This window comes from Hesperophylax consimilis, chromosome 5 (assembly GCF_061612785.1).
Source record: "Hesperophylax consimilis isolate HC1 chromosome 5, BYU_Hcon_1.0, whole genome shotgun sequence".
Classification (NCBI taxonomy): Eukaryota; Metazoa; Arthropoda; class Insecta; order Trichoptera; family Limnephilidae; genus Hesperophylax; species Hesperophylax consimilis.
This window is the reverse complement of record NC_142840.1, coordinates 22,174,728-22,192,812: the sequence shown is the minus strand read 5'-3', so window position 1 is coordinate 22,192,812 and position 18,085 is coordinate 22,174,728. Positions and strand designations below refer to the sequence as shown.

The 18,085-nt window shown below is 33.7% G+C and overlaps 1 protein-coding gene and 4 non-coding genes across 6 annotated transcripts in view; 2 read left to right on the top strand and 3 right to left on the bottom strand.

The window, feature by feature from the left end:
• The window catches only part of Nadsyn (NAD synthetase), a 73,431-nt gene that overhangs the window by 35,604 nt on the left and 19,742 nt on the right, over positions 1-18,085 (bottom strand). The window lies entirely within an intron of this gene.
• On the bottom strand, positions 7,213-7,331 carry LOC149423648 (5S ribosomal RNA). The gene has a single exon (XR_016302249.1). It is a non-coding gene; the product is annotated as a 5S ribosomal RNA (ribosomal RNA).
• On the top strand, positions 8,176-8,294 carry LOC149423647 (5S ribosomal RNA). Its single transcript, XR_016302247.1, has one exon. It is a non-coding gene; the product is annotated as a 5S ribosomal RNA (ribosomal RNA).
• LOC149423646 (5S ribosomal RNA) lies at positions 8,618-8,736 on the top strand. The gene has a single exon (XR_016302246.1). It is a non-coding gene; the product is annotated as a 5S ribosomal RNA (ribosomal RNA).
• On the bottom strand, positions 9,764-9,882 carry LOC149423645 (5S ribosomal RNA). The gene has a single exon (XR_016302245.1). It is a non-coding gene; the product is annotated as a 5S ribosomal RNA (ribosomal RNA).

The window sequence follows — 18,085 nt, the reverse complement described above, 5'->3', positions numbered from 1 at the left end:
ATGTGGAGTAACAACGGCCTGGAAAGCCGAAACAGCTGTCACAATAATAATAAATAAATAAACCAAAATACGAGCAGAACAAAAACATTATTAAATTTGCCCCAATTTTTTTTTACATATCCGTACATACCTATTTACATACAGTGTGTGCAAGTGTTTATAATCTACTCGGAGGTACCTACGGGTAGATAGGCAGATTGAACCGATACGTGTGTGGTAAGGGTTTTATGCAGCAGTACCTATTCGGAAAGTTTTATAACAATCGATTTATTGATTCCACAATTTTTTTTTTAAATAACCATGTGAACCTGTTATCAAAAATACTACTTTGGTTGTGTGAATGTCCTGTGTAACTTTGGTTCAACGAAATTAAATTTACTTTGAATTTAAAAATCATTTTCAAAATCGAAACTGATTGTGAGAAGAATTCAGACGAGCAATAAAGTACCAAGTAAGTATCCACCTACAATATGATATTTTAACGGAAAATTATTTAATGTATCATTTTTAAAATTAGAACTGATTTTTGAAGAATTCTGACTATACCGGGATTTCTCACGGCACTGTAAGCTAGTTATGTACTAAAAACTAACATCAGAATTTAACGTTCAATAATATTGCAGAAACACCTTTATCATTCTCTACAAGCCTACGTAAGTGCTCGAGTTCTTCGTCAATATAAAAAACAATACACTTAATTTTTATGCAGGATGGGAAAAAGAAAAACTTTCCCCCTGACACAAATCCGTATTCCGAAAAGTTTCCTTAAATGAAAAAGTTCGTGTTAAAAGTCCTCTACGTGCAAGAAGAATAGTGTTAGGGCCTATTCCTCCAAACATACATCGAAATTAGGAATACTTTATTTATTAAAATATCTCAAATAGTCATTAATAAAAATAAATAAACGTGATTTAACTACCTACCGCCTCAGGTACCTTCAAACAAAATACAATCTAAATATTATACAGGCTTTTAGCCCCTGAACGTTTACACGTTGGCGCCAACTCGCCAACGTTGGGGCCAACGTTGGCCGGTTAAAAACCATTATGTCGTTTAGGCGGCAAATCGAAAATGGCACATTTATTTCGGCAAAAATTGATTCGTCAACATAAAAATAAAATAAATATCCTTCAATATCGTAATTTTTTTCGAGAATAATGTAAATGATAATGAAAAACAATGAAAATACCCTTTTCTGCGTTGGCCATTTCCTTTTTTAATGTGAATACCGCACAAGAGTCCCAACTGCTCCCAACCGTCTGTAGCCAGTGAAACTGCGGCAACCCCAATTGGGATATGTTGTGAGGCTGAACATTTTGGAGAGGGGGAAGAGGAAGGTGGGGGAGTACCTGCCTATTCAGATCTGGTCACAATGCGGTTTCACTAAACTAGATCCAGTGGACATACTTTAACGAGCCGTTCAAATAGCTATTTCATTTGTATACACGTATTTTTGAATGGCTTTCCTTTTCATAAGCAGTGCTGCATTTTTTGTTCGATTAGTATGAATATAATGCGTCGTGTATTTTTGTAATATCATTGGTAACGTATCGATTTCGCCATCTTCTGATCAGCACGCAATTGGAAATGATTTAATTCGAGCCAATAGATTATTGAGTATGGAATCATGCACAACATGGGGAGGTGGTACTTAATGAAGAACCAGTCTTGAAACATGCAACAATGAGGGATTAGGATAATTATTAACAGACTAATTAAATTACAACCATTTTTAAGCATAAAATGCCTTAAAAATGTAATGGCATATTGCTTTGATCGGTCGAATAAATTAAGAAATGTAAATTCATTAGGAACAATTTCGAATTGAAAGACTAGAGAAATAGTTCCTCAGTCTACTTGCAACTAAATGCTTTTTAATTAAAAGCGATTGCCAAAAAAGTTTTAAAGTGTTTTGAAGCCTGGGAATTTATCAGTCGAGTTTAGACGTTGATTAATAACTGAATGCATTGCATGATTTAAATCATAACTTAAAGCGTCAACTACACTACTCGCTTCGACGCTTCGACGAAGTCCTCGACGAAGTTAGCCGAAGTTCGAAGTGCGTGCCCACACTCGTGCAACTTCGCGAGTAACTCAGTCCAGTCCTAATAGCCCAGCTACACTACTCGCGAAGTTGATCGAAGTTGACCGAATACGATAGTATGGGCACGAACTTCGCTTCGCTTCGGGCATCTTCGCTTCGCTTCGCAAGACTTCCGATTGTTGTCGGTAAATGCGCCCGAGTCAAAGGACTCGAAGCGTCACGGCATAAATAAACCAATCACTGACTGGTTGGACTGAGTTACTCGCGAAGTTGCACGAGTGTGTGGGCACGCACTTCGAACTTCGTCGAGGACTTCGTCGAAGCGTCGAAGCGAGTAGTGTAGCGGCCGCTTTTGACTCGGGCGCATTTACCGACAACAATCGGAAGTCGGGCGAAGCGAAGCGAAGTTGCCCGAAGCGAAGTGAAGTTCGTGCCCACACTATCGTATTCGGTCAACTTCGCAACTTCGCGAGTAGTGTAGCTGGGCTTTAAGAGGAAGCTACAAGCCAAAAATGTGTATATTCTTGGTATACCTTATATCGTAGGTAAAAGGCATTAAAATCGCTTGACAAACGGAGTCTAGAAACGTTCGATTTCAAGCATTATTGTTAATACTGGTTTTTACTTATTTTGTAAATAATTTTATAAGAAAGTAAAAAAGTTAATCAAGTGAAACTGTCACAGATAATCTTAGCTATAAAACTGTATTTTTTAAAAGTTGTTTCCTTTATTCTTTCATACATTTCTATTGAAAAAATATTTTTTGTAGTAGTTTGCATTTATATTTTTTATTGAGTAATTTATTTTTTTATTTGTATTCTACTGAAGCGAAGCGATAGGAAAACCTTCATTTTAACTAAAGCATATTTTTTGGTTTTCATAATGTACACCAATTCGTTATAAAAATTAATCAAAATAGTGATTTGGCATTTTGTTTGGCAGAAGCCATCAATACAATGATATCAGGGTAATTGTATGCCAGCTTTATTCAGCTTTCAATTTTAGAGGCGGGTTTGGGTACCGACGCCCCGGGAACCATTTATTGGATTACCAACACCTCTGCCATAGGTCACAACAAGTGGTTCGCTACGTTTAGTGATTTAGCAGGGGTGCCCGGATCATCGGGTGAAAAGCTGCGTGGCGTGCCTGATCGGAAGAGGCAGATTTGGGGAGACCCTTTGACCTCTCCACCTGGTCTCTCGACCCATCGCCTTGCGCCGCAGTGGGAGGGATATTCATAAGTCCGTCACTCCTGGACACACTGACATCTAAATTCCTACTTAACCCTCATACCTCTTACCTTCCCAGAACTTATTCTCCTTCTTTTTTATTTTATTTTATTTTATTTAGGAAACAAACAGTCATTTATATATTTAGCATAAACAGTAATTAATAACAATATTAGACCAATAATGTTCCATTAATTCTAGTCGTTAATTTAATATTTGCACCTATACAATATGTTTATAAATGACAAAGAAATATAAAGAATAAACATTATATGGAATTAAAAAAAAGTGTTATAAAAATAATTAAAGACAGTTAGTAGTAATACAGTTTTGGCATGATTATAATAAGAACAATAAAATAAACAAAGATGATAAGATTATTTCACAAAATAAAAAATTAAGTTATCAGTTTAGTAAGTTGCATTTTATATGTTTTCAAGTTACATCTACATCTCTCTCTACGTCTACATCTCTAGAGGCATTGTGAGTTTTACAGATACGTCCTATTAAAGAGTTTTGCACATATTTGGCTTTACAGTGTGGTGTTCTAAATAAGTCGTTCGATCTGGTGTTGTGTTCAGGGCAACGAAATGCATTCTTTTCTAGCAGATATGATGAATCAAAAAGACTGTTTACGATTTTGTACAAGAATAGGGCATCAGAATTTTTTCTACGTTTACATAAAGCGGTAGGGTCAAACCGATGATCGCTAAAGCGATACGATAGGTGTTTAATAAATTTGGATTGGATATTTTCAATACGATCAATGTATGTTTGATATTGAGGATTCCAAATGACTAAGGCAAACTCGAGTTGTGACCTTACATATGAACATATATAGCAGAATTAGTGTGTGTGCTGTAGCGAAAGGCTTTGTAAAGGGCTTTGGCTATAGTGAAAGGCTTTGCTTTCCTTTACTTAAAAAATACCCTCCACACAGCATCCCAAAAGATGACATTGGCCCTGAGGGAAATTATTTCCATAGTGCCTCTTGTGTGGGGTTAATATAAAAAAAAAGTTTTTTTGACAAAGGGGTGGAAAAAAGCAGGAAAAAAACGCCCACCACTGCGTTTATGGCATGTCATGTCACGAAGTTCACAGAAATTAGTTTAATGATTTTATCGCATAAATTTGTATGTAATCTGCCTTGAAGAAACGATGTTTACTTTTCTTGTAGAAAAGAGGTAAATTATGAAATATAGAATTTTCCAATTTGAAAATCTATCAAATTTACAACATTATTATCTTCTTAAAAAAAACTAATCAGGGGTACAAAAAAGCTAGTTGAGCAATGTATGACAAGTTAATAACGTTATAGAAGCTCCCGTAATTAATATAATCACCGCCGAAACCTACCCGCGAAAAGTTGAAAGCCGAAATATTAATAAATATTATTATTATTATATAAACTCACGAACATCAATTTCTCATGACAGATTGAGGATATTTTTTAACAATAATACTAATTTTCACTAAAATAAAATAAAATACTTTTTGTTTTAAAAATTGTACCCTGAAGAAGCTTGAGTTAATGCGAAACCGGTCGGTTATATAAATTATTAAAAACTCGTGGTTTTAAAACAAAAAGTTATTTATTTTATTTTATTAAATATGTCAAACCACAAAGTGATTGCTTTCTACAATAATAGTAATTTTTACAGTGCCATTTAGTGAAATATCACTACTGCACGGGCGCTGTAAAATAACTAAAAAATCATTTAGGACGGGTTGTTTCCGAGAATTTGAACAATTCATCAAATTTCAACGTTCATTTTCGGGTGCTGTGAAAGTCCTATTTATGTTCTATTATTATATCATTATAAGCTAGTTGCTTGACGGAACTGAAATAATAACAGAACTTGAAAATTAATTTTGAAGAATTGTTAAAATTCTCGGATTATTCTGCCGCGGTAACTAAAAACACAGTTCGATGAGTCTTTAAGAAGACACCGCCAACAAGACAAACTGTCAAAATTTTAAAAAAATCTATTTTTCGCGTCATACTTAGTTAAAGATACTATCACAGATAATAACGAAGCATATTAAAAAAAGCTCACGGGGTCAAAAATGATTCAATGAAATGTATTAAACATATTGACCACAAAGTAGACAGGCATCTAAAAGTTTGTCAAAACACAATACATTAATTCTTGGTAAAACTACACGGCCCTGAAACTTTGTAAGGTTTTATATAAGCTTTGTGGGTTATCTTCGTCCCAGGGAAAAGTACCAAGCCAAGGCACCGGTAAAAAGGGCTGGATGTTCGCCAGAAAGCCAAGGGAAAACGCGAACGGAAACGAGAAATCGGAACAATAGAATAAATAGGCTGAAAGGCGGGCAATATTACGAGCTTGTGTATCGGAAATTAATGAATTTAGGCTTTCATGGCGAAATCACATGAGTTTTCAGTGTGTAATCGATAATATTCAGTTAAATTTTAAAGTTTGTAGTTTATTAATGCGAAAATCACGCAATCGTTCCAGGTGGTAACCGGATAAATCATCACAATGATAATTCATCACAATGATAATTCATCACAACTTTAAAAAGTTATATAAAGTCATGGAAAGTGATGAAACAAAATCTTTATTAACTGGGTAATGTAGGTTAGGTTAGGTAAGGTTAAAAAAAAAATTTCATCATTTCTAATGACTTTATATCACTTTTTAAAAGTGTGTTGAATTGTCACTGTGTTGAGTTATCATGGAACCGTTTCAGGTACACAGAGACAGTGTGAGTATTACATCATTGGAAATGCTGTGATGCAAAATTAATTGAGCGGAAAATCTGTCTATCCAAAACCTGGTCACTAAATTTGGTGACCGGATAAATCATCAAAATGATAATTCATCACATCTTTAAAAAGTTATATAAAGTCATGGAAAGTGATGAAACAAAAACTTTATTAGCTGGGTTAAGTAGGTTAGGTCAGGTTAGGTTTAAATTTTTGAAGTGAAACTTCTTTAGCCGCGTAATGAATTTTCGGGAACGTAGTAAAACCGAGTCAAGATCGAAACGAAAAAGCGGGTACCCCCACCACCGCTCACCGTTCAGAAAAATGGTGTACAAAATTCGTTGTAATTATTAAACAAGTTAAATAACGTATTTTCGCACAATTTCGCAAGTCCAGTATGGTCTAGTGGCTAGGATACCTGGCTCTCACCCAGGAGGCTCGGGTTCGATTCCCGGTACCGGAAATTATTTTTGGTCAATTTTCTGAGATACTGTTTTATTTAATTTGTGTTTTGATTATTTCAGGTGATATTTTTAAGAATTCATTTTATTAAATACAAGCAGTGACTTGAAAAAAATCATAAAATTGTTAATTTTTCAATATGGACTTTTGGCAGCCGGGATGTATTTATAATTTCACAATTATTTTAGGAATGCGGAAGCACATCATGCAAGATTCCCATTCTTGCGACCCGGGTTCGATTCCCGGGCAGTGCACTCCTTTTTTATGGAGAATCATTATTTTTCAAAGGAAGGATATTTTTGATATTGTATTTTAGCTCCAGTAGTATGAAATAAATTTTGAAGTGAAACTTCTTTACGCGCGTCATGCAATTTCGTGGACCGGAGTAAAACCAACTCATGACCGAAACGAAAATGCGGGACCGATTAAAGTTCATTTGATCTAGTCAAAGTTTTGAAGTAAAATATAAATGCTTCTTAGCTCATCTCGACAACTGGCGTTGGTGGTGTAATGGTCAGCATAGTTGCTTTCCAAGCAGTTGATCCGAGTTCGATTCTCGGCTATGGCAAATTATTTTTTTGTTTTTAACGCCTTTTTTTTTTTCAATGGTTGACGATAATATCAATCCACTAAGTAATATTTTAGGCCTGTAGAATAATTGAAAAGTTAAAGAATGATATAAAATTTTTTATGATGTTAACGATAAAAAAATAAAAAAAAACATAAAATTACCATAAAAAATGGGCCAACGGCACGCGGTGTTCCCAAGCGGTCACCCATCCAAGTACTGACCGCGCCCAATGTTGCTTAACTTCGGTGATCGGACGAGAACCGGTGTGTTCAACATGGTATGGTCGTTGGCAAACGCTAAACAATATTAATTTCTATTCTACCTGCAAATAAATATATGAAAATTAGTATAAAAAAGCCCTAATAATACTGAAAACATTAGCAAGGTGTGTGCGACGTTGATAAAAATAATCATTACATACGCGCTTGAAAAAGATCGTAATTACATCCATAACTTTGTAGGAATTTTTTTTTTCAATGGTTGACCATAATATCAATCCACTAAGTAATATTTTAGGCCTGTAGCATACTTGAAAAGTTAAAGAATTTTATGATATTATTAATTATAGTAACGATAAAAAAAAATGGGTGTGTCAAGCCTACGCAAGACAGAAGTGAAACTTCTAGTATTCTTCTCTCTCTCTCTTTTCATTTCATTCTCTCTTTTTTTCTGTCTATTGACATATTTATAAGTAGCATGTGATAAAAAAAATTAAAAGTTATAAAAAAAGAAAAAAAAAAATTAGTTAAAGCGGGGATCGAACCTCGGTTCTTCACGACCACAGTCGTGCGCTCTGCCTGTAGACAGCGAAGATGAGTTAGGAGAGTGAGTTAAACTAGGTATATAATATTAGCTAGGCTCCTATAGCGAAATGATCCCTTTTTTTCGTCACGGTCATGAGTCGGTTTTACTCCGGTCCTCGAAATTGCATGACGCGCGTAAAGAAGTTTCACTTCAAAAAATTCCTCCAAATTTATGGATATAATTACGATCTTTTTCAAGCGCGTATGTAATGATTATTTTTATCAACGTCGCATACACCTTGCTAATGTTTTCAGTATTATTAGGGCTTTTTTATACTAATTTTCATATATTTATTGGCAGGTAGAGTAGAAATTAATATTTTTTAGCGTTTGCCAACGACCATACCATGTTGAACACACCGGTTCTCGTCCGATCACCGAAGTTAAGCAACATTGGGCGCGGTCAGTACTTGGATGGGTGACCGCTTGGGAACACCGCGTGCCGTTGGCCCATTTTTTATGGTAATTTCATGTTTTTTTTTATTTTTTTATCGTTACTATAATTAATAATATCATAAAATTCTTTAACTTTTCAAGTATGCTACAGGCCTAAAATATTACTTAGTGGATTGATATTATGGTCAACCATTGAAAAAAAAAATTCCTACAAAGTTATGGATGTAATTACGATCTTTTTCAAGCGCGTATGTAATGATTATTTTTATCAACGTCGCACACACCTTGCTAATGTTTTCAGTATTATTAGGGCTTTTTTATACTAATTTTCATATATTTATTTGCAGGTAGAATAGAAATTAATATTGTTTAGCGTTTGCCAACGACCATACCATGTTGAACACACCGGTTCTCGTCCGATCACCGAAGTTAAGCAACATTGGGCGCGGTCAGTACTTGGATGGGTGACCGCTTGGGAACACCGCGTGCCGTTGGCCCATTTTTTATGGTAATTTTATGTTTTTTTTTATTTTTTTATCGTTAACATCATAAAAAATTTTATATCATTCTTTAACTTTTCAATTATTCTACAGGCCTAAAATATTACTTAGTGGATTGATATTATCGTCAACCATTGAAAAAAAAAAAGGCGTTAAAAACAAAAAAATAATTTGCCATAGCCGAGAATCGAACTCGGATCAACTGCTTGGAAAGCAACTATGCTGACCATTACACCACCAACGCCAGTTGTCGAGATGAGCTAAGAAGCATTTATATTTTACTTCAAAACTTTGACTAGATCAAATGAACTTTAATCGGTCCCGCATTTTCGTTTCGGTCATGAGTTGGTTTTACTCCGGTCCACGAAATTGCATGACGCGCGTAAAGAAGTTTCACTTCAAAATTTATTTCATACTACTGGAGCTAAAATACAATATCAAAAATATCCTTCCTTTGAAAAATAATGATTCTCCATAAAAAAGGAGTGCACTGCCCGGGAATCGAACCCGGGTCGCAAGAATGGGAATCTTGCATGATGTGCTTCCGCATTCCTAAAATAATTGTGAAATTATAAATACATCCCGGCTGCCAAAAGTCCATATTGAAAAATTAACAATTTTATGATTTTTTTCAAGTCACTGCTTGTATTTAATAAAATGAATTCTTAAAAATATCACCTGAAATAATCAAAACACAAATTAAATAAAACAGTATCTCAGAAAATTGACCAAAAATAATTTCCGGTACCGGGAATCGAACCCGAGCCTCCTGGGTGAGAGCCAGGTATCCTAGCCACTAGACCATACTGGACTTGCGAAATTGTGCGAAAATACGTTATTTAACTTGTTTAATAATTACAACGAATTTTGTACACCATTTTTCTGAACGGTGAGCGGTGGTGGGGGTACCCGCTTTTTCGTTTCGATCTTGACTCGGTTTTACTACGTTCCCGAAAATTCATTACGCGGCTAAAGAAGTTTCACTTCAAAAATAAAAAAAAACATGAAATTACCATAAAAAATGGGCCAACGGCACGCGGTGTTCCCAAGCGGTCACCCATCCAAGTACTGACCGCGCCCAATGTTGCTTAACTTCGGTGATCGGACGAGAACCGGTGTGTTCAACATGGTATGGTCGTTGGCAAACGCTAAAAAATATTAATTTCTACTCTACCTGCCAATAAATATATGAAAATTAGTATAAAAAAGCCCTAATAATACTGAAAACATTAGCAAGGTGTATGCGACGTTGATAAAAATAATCATTACATACGCGCTTGAAAAAGATCGTAATTATATCCATAAATTTGGAGGAATTTTTTGAAGTGAAACTTCTTTACGCGCGTCATGCAATTTCGAGGACCGGAGTAAAACCGACTCATGACCGTGACGAAAAAAAGGGATCATTTCGCTATAGGAGCCTAGCTAATATTATATACCTAGTTTAACTCACTCTCCTAACTCATCTTCGCTGTCTACAGGCAGAGCGCACGACTGTGGTCGTGAAGAACCGAGGTTCGATCCCCGCTTTAACTAATTTTTTTTTTTCTTTTTTTATAACTTTTAATTTTTTTTATCACATGCTACTTATAAATATGTCAATAGACAGAAAAAAAGAGAGAATGAAATGAAAAGAGAGAGAGAGAAGAATACTAGAAGTTTCACTTCTGTCTTGCGTAGGCTTGACACACCCATTTTTTTCATCGTTTCTAATGACTTTATATCATTGTTTTTTTTTTTTTTTTTATTATTTATACCCGCTGAACTGCCATAGCAGTTTGTCAGCAGGTCAGTTTAACATAATATATTACTTAAGCATACAGATAGCCAGAAATCACAATATTTAAAATAGATACAGAAGAGTTTAAATAAGAACTTATATAATGACAAAACAGAGCCAAATATAAAAAAAGAAACAATAGAATAACTTTTAACTGACTACAATACAAAATAATAAAATACAAAGACAGTCAGTTGTAACACTTTTTAAAGGTGTGTTGAATTGTCGATGTGTTGATTTATCATGGAACCCTAAATTTAATTTAAGTCATTTCAAGTCACGTCTCAATTCTAAATTCAAAATGTTGTTCTTTAGATTTAATAATATTTTTTTCTTTATTTTTGAAATATTTTGTATTGGTATATAGTATTACTTTATGTTTGTGATTACTCTACGTTTGCTTCACTCAAATGTAAATTGTTAACCTCGATACAGGCTAAATCCTAGTGAGGTTGATTTTTGTGAGAAAAATGCGATTTATGTATAGTTAGATGCAATAAATAAATAAAATATTATACTTTTGTTATCAGTAAGTAATCGAGAGCATCAATTCAGACTTTCATTCTGTGATTTATTATAATTTTTTTTTCAGGAAAATAATAATATAATCATATCTATTAAAAAAAATAAAGTTTGCATAGGGCCGCTTAGCTATACTATCACCTCAGGAGAGCTCTGCAATAGTTATTGTTTAGAAGGGACATTTAATAGAGTGATAACAGCAAATAATATATATTCATTAAAAAAAGTAAGGTCATCAATCCGTTTGCAAAATGTTCTCATAAAGCGTTGAGCATTGGATACAAAAATAAGTAAGTATTTAATCTTATAAACTAGAAAAGAAAAGAAACACAATTCAAAACCATGATAGTAACATTTTATTTATTTTTAAGTAAAATGTGTTTAAATTTTATAGGCGAGTATATAGGTATATCAATTTGATTGAACATACCATCTTCGTTATACAAACGACACTTGTGAGGGGTTGAAACATGTTATATTGAAATTATAATAAAGGTCCATAATCTCACATTTCACGCGAAAGTGAGTCACAAAATGCATCAGTAACTTGCCCACGCGCTTGAATCATCCTAAAATTATAGTTAAGATCCAGAATCTCACATTTCACGCGAAAGTGAGTCACAAAATGCATCAGTAACTTGCCCACGAGCTTGAACCACCCTGAAATTTTACCGAGCTTCGAGCTTCAGAAAGAAAATCGTCCAAAGCTCCTCCAAGCTTCGCGCGGCATGGACGGCTCGCTGAAAGTCACGTGACGTCCCACCCCATCCCCTCTCCAACCCCCCTCCACCCCTGGCGCGAGACAAACCAAACAATTCTTACTATTTCGAAATGGGGGAAAAATAATCAAGCAAAACAACAACTTGAAATGATATCATTTCAAGGATCGAGTGCCTTCGTTCGTGATTTATTCACGAAATATCCTTAATGTATTGTTAGTATGTAATCAGTTTGTATGATTATCGTTGTTATATTAATTTTAGTACATATTGACGCAAGAAGTGTAAATATAAATATATACCAATGAATCAAGTGAAAATGTTGAAACGACAAGAAGGAATTGACCGGGAAGAAGAGGGGTTGGATGAATATGTGGCAAGTAGTAAGTAAATTGTTTTACGCTTTTAAAGTAGCTAATACCGACTTAAAAATTATATACATGGTATCCGGAAACTAACGGTATAAACGGGAACTTGAGGAATAGAATACAGTTTTATTCATTTTGATTTTTTTTTCCTATTTTTGAAACTTCAGGGTAAATAAACTATTGGCGCCGGGGACAATAAACAGCTGATAGTAACCATGTCGCCCGTAGCGACCTTTTATTTTCAAATTTGGCAAAAAAAATCCAGCTTCACTCTAAGTATATAATCAAAAAATTTGCACCCACTATCAACTCGTAATTTGATATACACCACCATTTTCCGTACACCATTTATAATTTAACAATTATTATAAGAATTGAAATTGATTATGTATAACAAACGATATATAAGATAATAAGTATTAAGAAACAATGAAAATAAAATGTTTTGAAACTATGATACGGTTTTTTGCCCACGTGGTATTATTCGCCATCAATAATATAATTTATGAAAAGTTGCAAGGGAAATTAAATAATTAAGTATTTATATTTTGAAAGTTAGTAACCTTTAGGTGGAACATTATTTAGCAGTTATAATACAAAAAGTTACCTACATTAAATTATTATAGGCAAAGGTAGGGGATCATAATAATTATAAAGCGATTATGTCAGGTACAAATAGAGCAAAAGCGAAGTCAGCTAAGTAAGGAGGGGAGGCGGGGTGGAAACAGTGGGGGATGAATCGTGGAGGCTTATCGGGTACAACTGAATATTAATGAGAAAATAAATTCGACACTTAGATTGCGAATTAAATTCAAACCGTAAAAAAATATTTAGATTTCTTTTCGCAATAATCTTTTGGGTTTTACGAAATTAATCATTCTCTTTTCTACTCGCCGGCTTTATTAAATCAGAATACAAGTCTTCATAATAGCGACTGGCAGGTACGCATACGTACGAAAGGTATAAAGGGCTATATTCGTGCGATATTCAAAGGACGAGCGAGTTATATGGGAGCCGATTTACTCTGTGAACTTTGACCCGGCATGCCAACGAACTCAAGGGAAAAGATCTATCACGATTCGACATTAAATCAAAAGCTGCATTGACATAAAATAGACAAGATTATAGTGTCATGCAGAAATGGGAGACAAAATAATGTCTATGTAGAATATAAATAAGTCACTTACTTTGTTTACACCAGTTTATTAGATACGAAATCTTCACGTTTCGAGAACAATGTTCTCGTCATCGGGATGAGTCGTATACTAAAATTAAATATAGATAAACATTGGGAGAGTGGTTAGAGGACGGGGGGAGGAGATTCAAACCCAAATCGGCAGAAGAATTCGTGAAAGAGTGGAAGGGTTAGGGATGGAGGGAGTTAATTAGGGAATTACATGGTCGTTAGAAAGGGAAAATGGTTAAGTAGAAAAAAATTCAAAAGAGGATTGTTAAACCTCGTTTAGCAACTTAATCCGAAAGCAGGGTTCAAGCAGAGCCCAGTATTCTTACCCTCCTCAATATTTTAAGTTGCTAAAACTTGTTTAGAAACTTAATCTGAAAGCAGGGTTCAAACAGAGCCCTGTATTCTTACCCTCTTCAGTATTTTAAGTTGCTCAAACTCGTTTAGCGACTTAATCTGAATGCAGGGTTCAAATAGAGTCCAGTATTCTTACCCTCCTCAATATTTTAAGTTGCTAAAACTCGTTTAGCAACTTAATCCGAAAGCAGGGTTCAAACAGAGCCCAGTATTTTTATCATCTTCAATATTTTACGACAAACCGTGGAACATATGGATAAGTTACAAGCTGATTACTAAAAATAAAGTATACAAGTCGATAGATCGAAACTTTTCTAAAAATTACAAGTAAACATTTATTTATAGATATTGTTCACTTCTCTCAATTTTCTAAAAATGTATTTTTTTATAAATTTTTACCTTTAAATTTACATGTAAAAAATATTTGCAAATGTTTATTTATCTGCTGTTCAAGTTAATCCGTGAAAATCAGTTAGGATACAGGCGAATTCTATAGTTAATATTTTATATTGTCTTGTTAATTAATGTTTGTGTCTGTGTTTTCTCCTAAATAAGAAAAAAAATCATGTTCGTAGAGGAGAGTGACAGTGTAAGATAACAATATTGTTACCTGGAAATCCTCAATGATAATCAGGTCATGGTTATAATCTACATAATAATAGTAGATAACACTCTTGTGAAAAAAACAATTCATTTAACTTAACGTAAAGCTAATTTAATTACAATACATAACTTTAACATAAAAAAATATGGTATTCGATGCAAGATGGCATATTATGCATAATCTTGGAAGGAATATTTTTTTACTACATTTCCTATTTATAGAGGGCCCATCACAATATCCAATATAAAAGCCTAGTTCGTACTTGAAACGAACAAATCCTATTTCGTGTTTGGGACACTTTTCGAATCAATTTATTTTTTATTGAGTTGGGACCGCCAGTGCCTTCCGGTTGTCACGAAATGCAAGCTATACATAATAAAATATATACCAGTGGACTTAAAAAACATGCCATTTATTAGTGGATTTATTAAACAATAAATAATTTAGTAGACATTTAATTAGACAAGCCGAAAATTACTCCAATAACGTCACGATACAACAGTTGAAAATTTCAGAACAATGCCAAAACAGTATTTAAATACCTATTTATTGTTATTTAAAAAGCTTTAATTTTAGAACAAAGGCAAGGTTTATGTAACATTTGCATAATGTCAACGGGCAACCTTCAATTTTATTCGATAGACCAACTGAATATTGACTTTTCACGAAAACTGACTAACTAAAGTTTTCGTGTAAAGCAAGTTGTAAGTCGGCTGAAAGGTTCCATATTGAATACAAAATTGATGGTGATTTCTGTTTCAGTATTAGTGAAAAAAAATGTCCATTTAAAGCTAAAGAGACAACATAGCGTTGCTAAACCGTATTTTTATTGTTTATTGAGTTACTTTATACGTAGATACACTAACATGTACAAGGTTACATTTCGTTATTTATAAAATAATATTTTTACACAACATTACAACGTTTATTAAATACGTTAATTCTTCAGAATTTCCGACATTTCATCATACATTTTTAGTCCTTTATACATTATATATTATTAGGGATGTAACGATACCGATATATCGGCATCGCGATAAATAGCCGATATCAAGCGCGCGAAAAATGCTTGCGCAAAAATACTTGTCCTGTCCAATGAGCTCAGTGGCTTCAAAACGTCTTTTTTCAACTGCCTGATCAAAATGATTTCCGTAACAGATTATCTGCTGATAATTTGAATAAACTATGTTTTCTTAACAAAAATCTACCAAAAGTAAATTTTAATTACTAACTTTATCTTTCTTCTTCTTTTATAAATATGTGATTTATTTAATTCCAAACAAATAAATGCTTTTTTTTCAATTTAATTTCTGCATTTTTATTGATTATTTTTCTTTCACACTCCCGAGGGCAATTAATATTGGCATCACTATCGGTATCGCCGATTATTTTAGTTAAGAATCGGTATCGGTATCGTAACGGCAAAATCATGTATCGTTACATCCCTATATATTATATTAATCAATTCTGTGATTCTGTTTATCTCATATGCGGCAATCTAACCATTTTTTACATTTATGGTTTCATAATTATGTACATGTTTATTTAAAACTATTTCACCCTTAACATTAATAAAGGCATTCATAATTTTATGTACAAAAATTGACAAATTATATAGATATTTTTATTAGAATAGATTTTAGATCTTCTCTCATTTGATTAATTTTTCCTTTTTTGCCTTTCCTCAGTATACATCGCATAGCTCTGTTTTGAATCATTTCTAGTTTGTTTAGGTTTTTTTCATTGGTCATATTGATCATATTGCTGAAAATACTTATATAGTATTGCATTGATAATAAAGATAAAGAATCACTTCATTGCAATAACAATAAATGATTGGTAAAATGTAATTTGAATAAAAGCTTCGATTTATTGACATATTGGTATGTACCTATATTGTTTAACGACGACATAGGCACAGGCGTGAAAGACTCTGAGCCGGAGGTGTTGGGTTTGTTTCTCGATGTAGCTCAAAATAAGTACGTAGGTATCACTGCCGGATTTTACCTTCGAGTAGTAAAATACCAAAAATAACACCTTTCCGTGAGAATATAGTCACTGCACGCTACGTACAAACATGTACTTCAACCTGGTAATTATTATTGTTTTAAAAAAAACTGCTTGCCACATCGAGGAAAGCGAGCATAATCCTCGGTAAGTTTTTATCCAACATTTTAAAATAGCGAGTTAGAAAAATATAGGGTTTATGCAACCCCCTAAATGCAAACAACTCAACCCCTATGTTAATAATGACCTATTTCCACTTAATGTATTGATAATACAGTTTGAAGCTATATGCGTTGTAGATATTATAGGTATACATCTAATAATAACTGAGCGTAGCGAAGTCCTGTTTTTACTCGACCGTTTTGCATTTCGTCTGTCTGTAAATTTGTTTGGACGTTCCGTTTCAGTTTGAGATGGTGGCCGTCTTAATGGTTCATTAAAGTTTTTTTCGTTGTGTTTATTCACATGTTTTATATATTGTAGTAACAGACGAAAGTTTGAAAAAATAATAATTGTCATAGAGATAGTAACGTTTCTTTGAATAAATTGTATAACTCCTTATATGAAATTAAGCAGTTACATAAAATACATGTTTTTTTTTGGGGTGTTATGCCGTGTTGAGCTAACTCCTTCTTTAGCCAACGTTACGGACGTTGGAAAAGTCCAAAACGTTGGCTAAAGAAGGGGTTAGCGCAACACGGCATAACACCCTAAAACAAATAACAAAAATACTTTTGGCCGTGAAAATCTTAAATCATATATAAAATACATGGTTTATAATTAAGTATGTATTTAAGTACCTACTTACAAATCTAATGATTTCAGATGAAATTTTGATTTTGTTTTTTTAAACAAGATAAGATTAAAATTAGAAACAAATTTTCTTGAACGTGAGGTCTACTGTTCACAAAACTACTAGTATAGAAAAAATCCCGACAAATTATAAGGAATAACGATTAAATTCTCTTCGTTGTGATATCGAGATTCTTTCCCACCCAGTAGGGTTAGTCAATCACAATAAAACGAAACCGGAAAACATTTCCCCGCGTTATAATACCGAACCGAACCGAACCTACATCGACATTGTAATGTTGTGGGGGAAACGTTTTACATAAGAAGTAACAGTGCATTAAATTTAGTGTATTTCCTAAACGAGAATAGTGAGTCGCTTGGCAAGGCGTCTCGGCGACTGAACGCGAATCGATTGTGCAGACGAATCTATCTATTTCATTTCATTCAAGTTCTGGTTTAATACCTAAGTTATACCGGCCTTCAAAGTGGGATTATAAACCTTTAAAGCATATCCCACATACAAACAAAGTGTTAGTTGCGATTAAGACACGCGAAAAAAGACAATAATTGTACGTTAGAAACCGATCATCGTACAATATATGTCGCGAATTTAGAGTTGACTGAAAATAACAAAACTTAGGATTGTGTGTTTTGGTGCATTTTTAAACGTTTCTGACAGTGATGGCCTTGTCAAACGTTACTGAGAAACAGCATTTTGTCTTGCTTACTCCTACTAATTGTTACTAGCGAGAAAGGGACGACAAGTGTATACGATCATCAAAATTAACTACATTAGAAAAGTTTTCACAGTTATCCGAAAAGTTTTACTGTGTTGTCTTTTAATTAATTTAAAAATTAATTATATATTTTTTATTGAAATTTTCGTTTCTGAAGTCGAATAACATGTTTGAAACGTGATGTATACAAGCAATGCATCTGTGCGAGTACTGTGTTTGACCTGGTTGCGATACTATCTAAATTTTAAAATATTAATAAACAACTGTGGGCCGGTAT